General features: G+C 33.1%; 1 protein-coding gene across 3 annotated transcripts in view; it reads right to left on the reverse strand.

Annotated features, from left to right (window-relative positions):
* Window positions 1-1,353: 1,353 nt before the first annotated feature.
* LOC144973315 (regulator of G-protein signaling 7-like) overlaps window positions 1,354-12,765 on the reverse strand; it is a 61,447-nt gene continuing 50,035 nt past the window's right edge. For 2 of the 3 annotated variants that reach the window (XM_078915598.1, XM_078915594.1), the window contains exon 17: window positions 1,354-2,491. The gene's annotated coding sequence lies outside the window, so the exon portion shown is untranslated. The remainder of the gene's footprint in view (window positions 2,492-12,765) is intronic. The other variant, XM_078915596.1, reaches the window with a different exon arrangement.

A 12,765-nucleotide genomic window follows, 5' to 3' on the forward strand; every position in this document is an offset into this window, starting at 1 on the left:
ATGGGATGGTAAAAAGTTCTAGAATTACAATTAAAGCACCCAAGAAAAAGTAAGACATAGGGGAACTGGGAACAAATAGGGATCAGATGTAGATTCCAAGAGCATACTACCAATGCACTTAGTTTGAGATCACCTATAAGTCTCATCCAGACACAAGCACAAAATCCAACAAAAAGGAATACACTCAAATGCTTGCATTATACAATAAAAACAACAAATATAATAACACATAACAGAGATGATTTAGAAAGAAAAAAATATCATCTCCCAAAACAATAACTATGCATTTGACTGTTTCCCTCCCAGTCAAGGACTCCGGCCAGGGTCGGGACAAAACCGATCAATCTCACACCAAGACAAAGACAGAAAGCAAGTTGGAAAACAGATATAAGGGGATAGAAGACACGGCAAGTACCTCCCTGCCCACTGTGGAGGTAGGGAACCCCACCCAGGTTACCTTCTTGCTGAATGATCCCAGCCAGAGGCACGCCATAAACCTGCTCGTTTCAGGACGAAGATAGATGACCAAATAGCAGTGGAAAAGAATCGCCAACAAAACACATGTTAAATATATTAATCTTATATCCATGCGACTGGTTTCTTAAAACAAATCTCCTATTACATATTTGAATAGAAATTACAATATCCATTTTCACTAGGAGAGTGGCAACAGCCATGAAACTTCAACGTCAAAGTCACTGCTCTCATAGTGAGACCTGTAAAATTTAGAATCAAATTTTTGTTTGTTTTTATTTTTAAGGGTTTTACGTCGCTTGCAACACATTTAGGTTATTTAAGCGCCAGTAAAAAGGAAGATAATTGGATAGTAAAAACATTCTATATGTACAGTTAAAAAGACTTTAGGAAATAAGTAAGACAAAGGGGAATGGTTCAAATAGGGAACATTTAGATTCCAAGAGCACACTATCAGTCAGTGTACTTAATTTGAGATCAACTTAAAGTCTCACCTAGACACCAGCACAATATCCCACTAAGAGGAATACACTCAAATGTTTACAAATCATATGGTAAAAATACAAAAAAAAAAAAAACCCAGTAAATAACAGAGATGATTTAAAAGAAAAAAACTATAATCTCCCAAAACTATAACTATGCATTCGACTGTTTCCCTCTCAGCCAAGAACTCTTGACTAGGGTCAAGACAAAGTCAAGTAATCTCATTCCAAGACAAAGGCAGAAAACAATTGGAAAACAGATACAGGGGGAAAGAAGACACAGCAAGTACCTCCCTGCCCACTGTGGGAAGTCGGGAACCCCACCATGAATCAAATTTTTATTCCAAACCTAAATGTAAATTCTTAAAAGGCAAAAAGTAAATCGAACTCTTGATGCTTTCACTACGGTACATTTCTTTTTATTTGAGAATCTGAACTGCATGAAAGTCTAGCGTGCTGTAAAAACATGATGAAACGACAAAACATGACAATCGCTTTATATGTACTGTGTGATTGTGGTTACTAACAATTGCAATATAATTCATTCTTTTCTTGGATAAATATATATAAATAAATAATCTAACATCAATAAATTCATTGTATTCCAAATCAACTGATATTCCCTAACAGAACAAGGTGGCTTTGAGCTTGAGATTATGATATAATATATAAAAGGTTTATATATTTATATATACCACAAACACACTTTTCAAAATGCTAGTGATTCTCATTGTCTCTTTTACATTATCCATTGTCCTTTGAAGGTTGCCTAATTCGTTGGGTAGTAACAACCTCCATGAGCAGCTACTTAAATATCCGTATAAAAATATGTAATAAATTAAAATTGTAACAGAAAACAAAATGGTGAAAACCAACTCTTGAATACAAAAGGAAATAAGCTTCATTTCTTTTGAATGAATTTCACGTATGCTCAATTCTTCAGCAGCATAATTGAGTCCAGATTTTAATTTGATTTTAAATAAGCCATTCAGTCATAAAAGATAAGTTATTCATCCAAATAAAAAAAAAACACAAACAAAAAAAAAAAAAAACCCAAAAAAAACAAACAATCTCTGAATCAGTATGTGGTATTTGAACAATTACGGATTCATACTTCATCAAAATTGTGTGAAACTGTAATTGAAACTTTTATATATTTTGTTTTGTGACACCCGACAATAAAAAGAATGGAAAAGTTACAAAAATGTGGTTTATCCATACAGCAATTTACTTGTGATACTGATTTATCATAATATACCAAAAATGACACTAGCATATCGAATCACATTCTTATTATAAAATGTGATGAAACCGAGTGCTCTGTATTTAATAGGACAATGCTGTTTAATGTAGTCATACCAAACTCTAGAGGTGCCTAAATGAGTTAATAATAACACTATCTTTGTCTAGCATTCTTTAATAACACCGTTCTCCCCCCCCCCCCCCCCCCCCCTTTCCGTCCCCCTATATTATGCTCGATTTATATAGTTTTGATCTTGATTTACATTTCATCTCATTACTCTCTCTCTCTCTCTCTCTCTCTCTCTCTCTCTCTCTCTCTCTCTCTCTCTCTCTCTCTCTCTCTCCTGCCCTTGCACGCGCGCACACAAATTTTTTACCTACAATGTTTTAACTATAATGCCAATGTAATGTAACATATTTCCTTTTCTTGTTTACCTGAAGTAAACCAAAGGCGTCGTTTACTTTGTTTTGTATCTTTTAGAAGAGTCATTTTTATTCCATTTAATTAACTATATGCCGTTTAATGATTTCATAGTCATATTCCTTAACCTTGAAATGCTTGACAGGATTTGTATTATTTCAAATCTGCGTAGTTAAAAGATGATTTTTTTCACAAACATCCTAAATATCTTTTCAAAGGTGTACTTAAAAAGTCCTATTGTGACACTGCTGAGGTATGTCTTTATGCACTCAATGGTTTCATATGAAATATTAAATCAAAGAATCTAAGACTGAGAAAATTTATAATGATGATCTACGAATAAAAAAAAATATCTCTCACAAAAAATAAATTGATCCAGCTGTTTTCCTTTCAGCAAAAGACTTCAGGCAGAATCAAAGCGGAACCAAATAGTCCTGTTCCATAACAAGGAGTCCAAGCTACATGAAAAGGACAAATGATATATGGGAGAAGTAGTGATAAAGGTGTGGGCCGATGTAGTACAAACAGGCCCAGGAGCCAAATGTTCCCTGTATCAGAGGAATTCCATCCACAACAAAGAAATAAGTAAATAATGATAAATGAAAAAGAATTTCAGTCATAACGAACATGCTCTTATATAGAAATGCCCTTAAAATGTATATGCTTGTTTTTACTGTTACAATTGAAACAAACAAAACAGAAAGGTAATATTATAAAGGAGAATATTGTTTTGTTTTGTTAGTTTTTAAGGGTTTTACGGTGCTTGCAACACAATAAGAGAATAGAATTATTGAAAAAAAAATTTAAACTAATTACAATTGGTTCAGTATACTGAGTGGTTATTTAAAACATAGCACTTTTGTTTGAAGAAAAGTAGGTTAAACAACAAATGTAGTTTTTTATTTGATGGTCTATTCTATGGTGTAATATGTAGTTCACATGCACTAAAGGTGTAAAAGCTATACAATTGTCAATAATCAAAGTAAAACAACATGAGATATATAGCAGTCAGTGAAGTGACTATTTATGTCTTAAAATATGTGAAGTCAATATTAGATCACTTAAAATAGTCAAGACAATAAGATATATCCTTTTATTTTATGGCATTTAACAGAGGAAATGTCAAATACTTATTTGAAACAAAAATGAATCCGGATTGTCTGTTTCCCAAGAAACAAAAAGCCAATGTCGAGTAAGGAAATGCTTTCAATAATAAAATTATATACACAGATTAGCAATATGATGCCCCTTGTGGTTTTAAAAATAGGTCTTAGAAGATAATTACGTAAAGATTTAAACCAAGTCTTTTGATATGAATAATACTATGATAGAGTAATACAATGCTACACTACAGTGGAATGTCAATATTCTATTCATTTGAACAAGACCATGCTGATATGGCAACATTAATGATCAATAATATATTTTCGTTATAGTGCTATAGACAATAATTGGAATACTATCCGGGAAAATTGTTTCTAAGTTGAAACAAAGATAAAAAGAAATGAGATCAAATTAGGGAATATAAAAAGCATGGCAGTTGCAAATATATCTTGAAAAAATAAAACAAAATGTAAAGTTTTGAGGTAAAATTAAAATGGTAATGAAAAATAGACATATATAATATACATGAACTGTGCTGTACATAATCTTTTCCAAAGGTAAAATCTTCTTACGGATACACACAATTTTTGATTCAGTACAATAAGAAAATAACAAAAACAATCATCTTGTTGATGGATTTGTAAAGTTTTGTATTTTCCCTCTTTTCATCTGATTTGTAATAAATGGATAACTTGAGTTGTACTACTTTCAGTTAACAACAAATGGACAGATATGACTTTTCCTCTATCAGATCGTCTTCGGATGGTTCAACCTTTATTTTATCATTTTAAATGAAACTTCTGCCTCTAGTATATGTCTTTCATCAAATTTATTTAAACAATGAAAGACTGTCTCTCTTAATATATAATTTTACTTAACTAATTCTCAATCCACATGATGAGTTATCATTATTGAGGCCATTCATAAACGGCGTCTGGGCAAGGTATGTAAATGTTACTTATAGACACTACATCATTGAAGTTTTGAATTATCTTTGTTGTTTTTTTTAATGTTATTTCAGTGGCAGAAAAAAGGAGGAAGATGAGATAAAAATCGAATTTTTAAAAAGCGTCTAAAAGCACAAAGAAAAATATAAGACAAGAAGACTGGTTCAAAAAGAGAAAAGAGTAGATATCAAGAGAACTAAACAGAGGGATAAACTCAAATGTTAGCATAATATGTATCATTGAATTTAACTATAGTAAGGAGATGATTTACAATAAAAAAATAATCCCCCTAGATAAGGAACAAACATTCAACTGTTTCCCTCTTGACTAAGCAACCCGGCCAGGTTGGGGAAAAACTAAATAATCTCATTCCAGGACAAGGTCAGAAAGCAACATGAAAGGGTAAAAGAAATATTGGGGGGTAGGAGAAGCAGCAAGTATGACCTACTTGGCCCGCCATGGGAGATTGAAAGACCCTATCCATGGATCACCTTTCATCAGCGTTTCATAAGGACCTCACAAGAAAATTCCACGTTAAGATTTTGAGAAATCCTGTCTTGTTTTTTAAGGATTTTACGGCGCTTAAGACACTTTTAGGTCATTTCAGCGCCAGTAAAAAGGAAGAATATGGGATGGTAAAAAAAAATTATGGATTTATGATTAAAATCACCCAAAACAAAGACAAGGGAGACTAGTTCCAAGAGGGAACAGAAGTAAGTTCCAAGAGTGAACAATTAATGTATTTAGTTTGAGATCATCTTAAAGTCCCATCCAAATACAGGCACAGGGTCCCACTAAAAGTTACATACCCAAATGTTTAAACAAAATTATATAATAAAATAAACAGAACATAACAGAGAGATGATTTACAAGGAAAGAAATAACATCTCCCCAAACTGTCACAAGACTGTTTCCCTCTTAGTAAAGGACTCTGGCCAGAGTCCAGGACAAAACAAAGTAATCTCATTCAAAGACAAAGACAGAAAAGAGCCTGGAAAAGAAAATTAGATATAAGGGGATAGAAGACATAACAAAGGAGACCTCTCCACCTATCATTGGAGAGATTCTGACAAGAAATTTGCCTCTCAGGAATACAATTTTACAATGGAAATATCATGACTAGATACACAAATCAAACAGGAAATATTTGGCAATCAGAGTTTGGAATGATGTATTGCACTACTTTGGATAGTTCAACCCACAACATTTACATTATAGTATTGCGTAGTGCGGAGTCAAATAACAAATTTGACATCCAAATTATATCATATGCAATATAACTTTTCCTGACAAATTCACCACTAATTAATTTACTGTTGAATTATATAACTGCTTTTGATGTACAGCAATTATCTGCTTTAAATTCGTGGTAATAATAGTATGATGATGAAATAATGTCCAACAAGGCATTTCATTTTTTTAAAAAGCAAGTTTTCTTACTTTTTAGCTATCATCACTTGCATGATTTCATTACGACTAAACCAAACAATTTTATGTTAATCTCTATATTATACCAATAAAGGTTAATAATTGATCATGTTGAATTCAGTTTTTTCATTTTTAATTGGTCACATATTGATGATAATCTAGTTGGTATTATAAGTTTTTGAGCTACAGAAAAGTCACCATTACATAAAAATATACATCCATGACTTAAAATATTTTATAGACTGGCAAGCATAAAACGATGAAGATTAACTTGTCTACAGTTAAAATGGCTCTTGTAATTTTCTCTTTCAGATTTTGACAATTGAATAATAATAGGAAGCAATGAAGATAATTTCAAAAACAATAATAATAATAATAACAATAATAACAATAATAAGAATGATAATAATAACTGGCGATTAAAAAGGATTCATCAACAGCAAAATGCTTTTAATTTTGTTACAATGAGACAGCAGCAATGAAGCAAGTATCAAATAAAAGAGAAATAATCTGAATTTAAGATTTTAAAGATGTTCAAAATATTTTACTTATCTTGAATGGAAAAAACCTTATGCTGATGGTGGAAATAAAATGGAGACAATGCAGCAAGAAGCATTGTGTATTCAGTGTTGGAACTTTCTGAGTTTTATATTTTATTATACATTCCTTCTTATGATTTCTATTTTTGTACTTTCTATTTTACATTTCACTAGTAATAAGATCTCAATTGTTTAGCTTATGTTAGATTGCGTGTTTGTCTTTAAGGGTTTTGCGGCGCTTGCAACACATCAGCGCCAGTAAAAAAAAAAGAAGAAAATGGGATAGTGAAAAAGTTCTAGAAGTACAATTAAAATACCCCAAATAGGGAACAGATGTAGATTCCATGAGCATACTATCAGTGTACTTAGTTTGAGATCATCTAACAGTCTCACCAAGACACAAGCACATGTCCCCACTAAGAGGAACACACTCAAATGTTTACAAACCAATATATATTCAAAACAAAAGAAATGTAACAGTACATAACAGAGAGATGATTTACAAAGAAAAAAAATATCATCTCCGAAAACTATAACTATACATTTGACTGTTTCGCTCCCAGTCAATGAGTCTGGCCAGGGCTAGGACAAAACCAAGTAATCCTGCTCTACGCCAAAGACAAAAAGCGACTCGGAAAACACATATAGGAGGATAGAAGACACAGTGTGACCTCCTGCCCATCATTGGAGGTCAAAGACCCCACCCAGTTTTTAACTTATAAAATAATCACTTGTACAGTGGCCTTTTAAAAAGTTGAAAATGAGACCAAACATATTTTTACATCCACCAGGTAGAAACCAATCGACAAGCAAGCCCAGCTAAACAGTAATTTCGCTTCAATTTCAGCTCATTTTTGTATTTTTTGGTATGACATTGTTATGACTTTTTGATTGCAGATGAATCATTTTGATCCAAATCATTCTCTTATTATAATATAGTTGCTGTCTACTGCAGTTGTCAATCTGTGTTCTTATTCTTCACCTTTTTTCTTCTTCTTCTTCTTCCTCCTCCTACTACTACTACTTAATTTAATACTACTGCGATTAATACTATCACTACAACCACTACTAAAACTACTATTGCTATTACTACCACTCTTACTATTGAAAATCTTGCTATTATTACTTCTACTGCTGCTACTATTAATACTACTACTACCACTACTACTACTACTACTACCACTACTACTACTACTACGAATGCTCTATTCATACTTTATTTTTTTCATTAAAAAAATAAATAATCAATCATTATCATCATCATCCTCATCACCATTATCATAACCATCATCATATTGTGCCAGCAGTTACAAAATAACAGTATGGCTAAGAGATGTGGTTTCATCTTGCAACCCAACATTTGTCACATTGTGCTGTTCTTAGAAAGCCATTTGAACTTAGCTTGCGCGGAAGTTCTTAAAGAGACCCAGCACTGTTCTCATCATTTAAATTAAAAAAAAAAAAAATTCACAGAAAAAAATACAGGACAGACAGTACAATGACTAGATCATACTCTTCTTTAAAAAATCATATAAAGGCAAGTGATAAATATGACTAAATTTGATCCAAGTTACGTAACATGGTTAAACTTATTGTTATGTACAAAATGAAAGAAAAATGGAGAAAGTCAAGAAAATTATATGCAATAGAAACCACTTTGACATTATATACATACAATTTCATTTACGCACTCATTATTAGAAAGGCATGATTCAATAAAGTCTAAAATATACACAAAATACTGAAAAGAGAATTAGAATAAGATGAGATTATCAAAGTTGAATCAAAGGTAGAAGACAATACAACTCAGAAAGTAAAGGTAACAAGTTATACATATGTATATATCAACTGGTATGAAAGTTAAAAAGTTGGCACATCATTAATAGTTTAGAATATGTAATTTTTGCATATTGTCAACATTCTTCAATCACATTTTATCAACATTGTTCATAAAGACAGGATGAGAGAGAAAGAATGTTTGGAAATATAAAAAATTTCGCAAATTGATAAGAAAATGTGTTATATTTAATCTTATTGTTAAATAAATTTCAATCCTCCATTTTTGGATTCGATGGGAAATAGGCAAATCCGAATTTAAAAGATATATCTCTGATTGTGGGATAAACTCCAGCAGGAAAAATAAGCATTTTTGCTTGGTTAATCAATGAAGAATTCAAAAATTTACGTAATGTCTCAAACAGATTGACACCTTTGAAAAAAAATTAAGAAAAAAATACACCTGGAACTTATCCATATACCGTGTATGAGTCACTAAAAAACTTGCCACAAAACTATTGATCTCTTATCTTAGTGCCCAAAAGTTTCTTTGTTTTTATCTTTTTACAGGTTTTACATCACTTGTGACACTTTTGGGTCATTTCAGCACCAGTAATAAGGAATATAAAAGGGGAAAAGTTGCAGATCTAAAGTGAAATTCACCAAAGAAAAAGTACGACAAAGGTGACTGGTTCTAACAGGGAACAGAAAATTCCACGAGCAATCTTTTAAAGTGCCTATTTTGGCAATGAACGTCCCATCTTGGCACACGCAAGGAATCCCACTATGAAGGATACATTCAAATTCTTACAGAGTACAATATATTCAAAATTAAAAAATATAGTAGGACATTAATGAGATGATTTAAATGGAAAAAACATTGGCATCTCTCAAAAAAAGGAACAAAACATATGAATGCCTTCCTCCCAGCTACAGATACTCACCAGGACCTGGGGAAAAAAAACAAGCAATCTCAATCCAGAACAAAGAGAGAGAGAGAGAGAGAGAGAGAGAGAGAGAGAGAGAGAGAGAGAGAGAGAGAGAGAGAGAGAGAGAGAGAGAGAGAGAGAGAGAGAGAGGAAGAGAGGGAGAGAGATAAATAGAGAGAGAGGGTATCCGCCAGGGCCTGGACAAAACCAAGTAATCTCATTCCAAGACAAAGACAGAAAGCATGTAGGACAACAGATATAGGGGGATGGAAGACACAGTAAGTACCTCCCTGCCCAATATGGGAGGTCAGGAACCCCACCCAGAAAGCTGTCTTTATGATTTAGATGCCGTCAAAATCAGTTATTCCCCACATATTTGTTTTATTTACTTTTAGCTCCTGTAAATATAAATTATTATTTAAAGAAAATATGAAAACAAAAAAGATAATGTAAAGTTGCAGTAATTAGTTTTATGGAATAACTGTAGACTGTAAGTTGAACACATGAAATTCAAATCAACAATAGCATTATTGTTGTCACAATGTGTCAGAAATAGCTCAAAATTGTTCGCACAAGAGATTTTTTAACAAGGGACTTACGCTGAAAACCTTTAGTAGGGAATAATGGGTGACAAGCACGTATTTTCTATCAACACTATTGAACTTATTCAATATTTATACAAGGTGGATGTAAAATCTTTAAAAAAAATATCTTGTCCATAACTGAAGGAGGGCTTGTTTGTTTGTTTTTAAGGGTTTTACAGCGCTACCAACAAATTTAGGTTATATCCTCGCCAGTAAAAAGGAAGAAAATGGGATAGTAAAAAGGTCTAGAATTACAATTAAAGCACCCATGAAAAGTAAGACATAGGGGCACTGGGAACAAATAGGGATCAGATGTAGATTCCAAGAGCATACCACCAATGTACTTAGTTTGAGATCACCTATAAGTCTCAAGTACAAAATCCAATAAAGAGGAATGCACTCAAATTCTTACATTATACATTCAAAATAACAGATATAATAATACATAACAGATTTACAAAGAAAAAAATATCATCTCCCAAAACAATAACTATGCATTTGACTGTTTCCCTCCCACCTAGGACTCTGGCCAGGGCCAGGACAAAACCAAGTAATCTCATTCCAAGACAAAGACAGAAAGCATGTTGGAAAACAGACATAGGGGGATAGAAGACACAGTATGTACCTCCCTGCCCACTATGGGAGGTCAGGAACCCCACCCAGGAAGGAGGGCTTGAATTCCAATCGTCTTTGTTGTCGTGCATATTCTTTCTTTAAAAAGCATTTATATTCAGCATGTAGCAGAAATGTCTGCTCAATATTTTCATTGTCCACAGCTATGGACAACCTTATAAATATCAAAATTTCGTAAAAATCAGAGTTGGAAGAGTTTGAGCTGATAACAAAGTGGCGGTCCTTGTTTTTTGGTTATGTCGTATACATTTTAAAAATAGGAGAACCAATTAATTTATATCCTGTCACTGAAGCAAAGTGCAACTTAACATTCAAAATAAAAATCATTGTCGAGAAGAAAAAAACAAAACAAAAACAGAGTATAGCCCCCATCACATTGATGAGTGAGGTGTTTTATGAGTAATGAGAGTTTCAAATAATGTGCTAAAAGTAAGATTAACTTGTCCTTATCTTCCTCCATTCTACACCATAATATAAATTACACACTTGTTTTTTTCTAAATCTTAATTTATGTTTCATGACTTCGTGTAATGAGTTCTGCTCAATTCATATCAATTACATTGACTAGACAGCAGTTCTACATATGTTTTTGTGTTTAAGGGTTTCACGGCGCTTGCAACACGTTTAGGTTATATCAGCGCCAGTAAAAAGGAAGAAAATGGGATAGTAAAAAGTTCTAGAATTACAATTAAAGCACCCAAGAGAAAGTAAGACAAAGGGGAACTGGGAACAAATAGGGATCAGATGTATATTCCAAGAGCATACCACCAATGTACTTAGTTTGAGATCACCTATAAGTCTCCTCCGGACACAAGCACAAAATCCAACAAAGAGGAATACACTCAAATGCTTACATTATACATTTAAAATAACATATATAACAATATATAACAGAGAGATGATTTACAAGGAAAAGAATATCATCTCCCAAAACAACTATGCATTTGACTGTTTCCCTCCCAGCCAGGACTCCGGCCAGGGCCAGAACAAAACCAAGTAATCTCATTCCAAGACAAAGACAGAAAGCATGTTGGAAAACAGATATAAGGGGATAGAAGACGCAGTATGTACCTCCCTGCCCACTATGGGAGGTCAGGAACCCCACCCAGCAGTTTTACATAATTTGACCAATTAGATTTACAATAATCAAATAATATGTATAGCCAAAGGAGATGTGCAAGGTCATAAAACAGGAAAAACTGAAATGCTTCAGAGATTCAAGAAGTGGAATCTTACAAATACAAATACAATAAACATATAACCGAACCAGATTGATTGAGTTTGGCAAAAATTTGTATCAAAGGCAACAAAAAAAGACAAAATTGACTAGATTTCCCTGTTTGCCTTAATAAAATAAAAAGAAGTCCTTCAGGGTCAGTAGGCCAATGGAGCCCGAGTTTATCCCGGTTTCTAACGTGTGAAACGGACAATAGCAATCGCTTGCTTGGAGTTCATTATCTAAATCTCTGACATCAGTGAAGCCGTGGTTTCAATTGAGACAATCGAGCCCAATGCCCAATGATCATGCACAACCACAAACTGGTAGATATTACTGGATATAATCCTTTTTCATCATTGAACTCTAAAAATCAGTATTTGATTAAAACATTTTTTAAAAGAATAAGACATACTTGATTGATCTGAAATTCTCTATACTGTTTTGTTGTTTTAACCCTTGTTTTACCATACCATATATACAGCCATATGACAATCAGCATAGTAACTAATTGCACATGGGTTAGAATGCCCTTATAAGCATGGCTCACTTATGAGTAGACTTTTTCTGGTTCTGGAGGACAACTATGATAATATGTCATTATTTCTCAAAGAAAGAGAAAGAGAGAGAGAGAGAGAGAGAGAGAGAGAGAGAGAGAGAGAGAGAGAGAGAGAGAGAGAGAGAGGGGGGGAGAGAGAGAGAGGGGGGGAGAGAGAGGGAGAGAGAGAGAGAGAGAGAGAGAGAGAGAGAGAGAGAGAGAGAGAGAGAGAGAGAGAGAGAGAGAGAGAGAGAGAGAAAATCAAATTAGAAAAAAAAAAAAAAAAAATCATAATGATATTAATAAAGACTGAAATATAAAAATTTGTGTTGTTACAAAATGCCATGGACAAGAGAAAAAAAGAAAATTTCATTCCATAAAAACCATACACGAAATGACTTAGGCCCTTTGCTCAAAATTTAAATACTAAAATTACGGGGTATGGATAAAAC

Source organism: Berghia stephanieae, chromosome 5 (genome assembly GCF_034508935.2).
Source record: "Berghia stephanieae isolate SIO BIC M18660-M18661 chromosome 5, UCSD_Bste_1.3, whole genome shotgun sequence".
NCBI classification, from domain to species: Eukaryota; Metazoa; Mollusca; class Gastropoda; order Nudibranchia; family Aeolidiidae; genus Berghia; species Berghia stephanieae.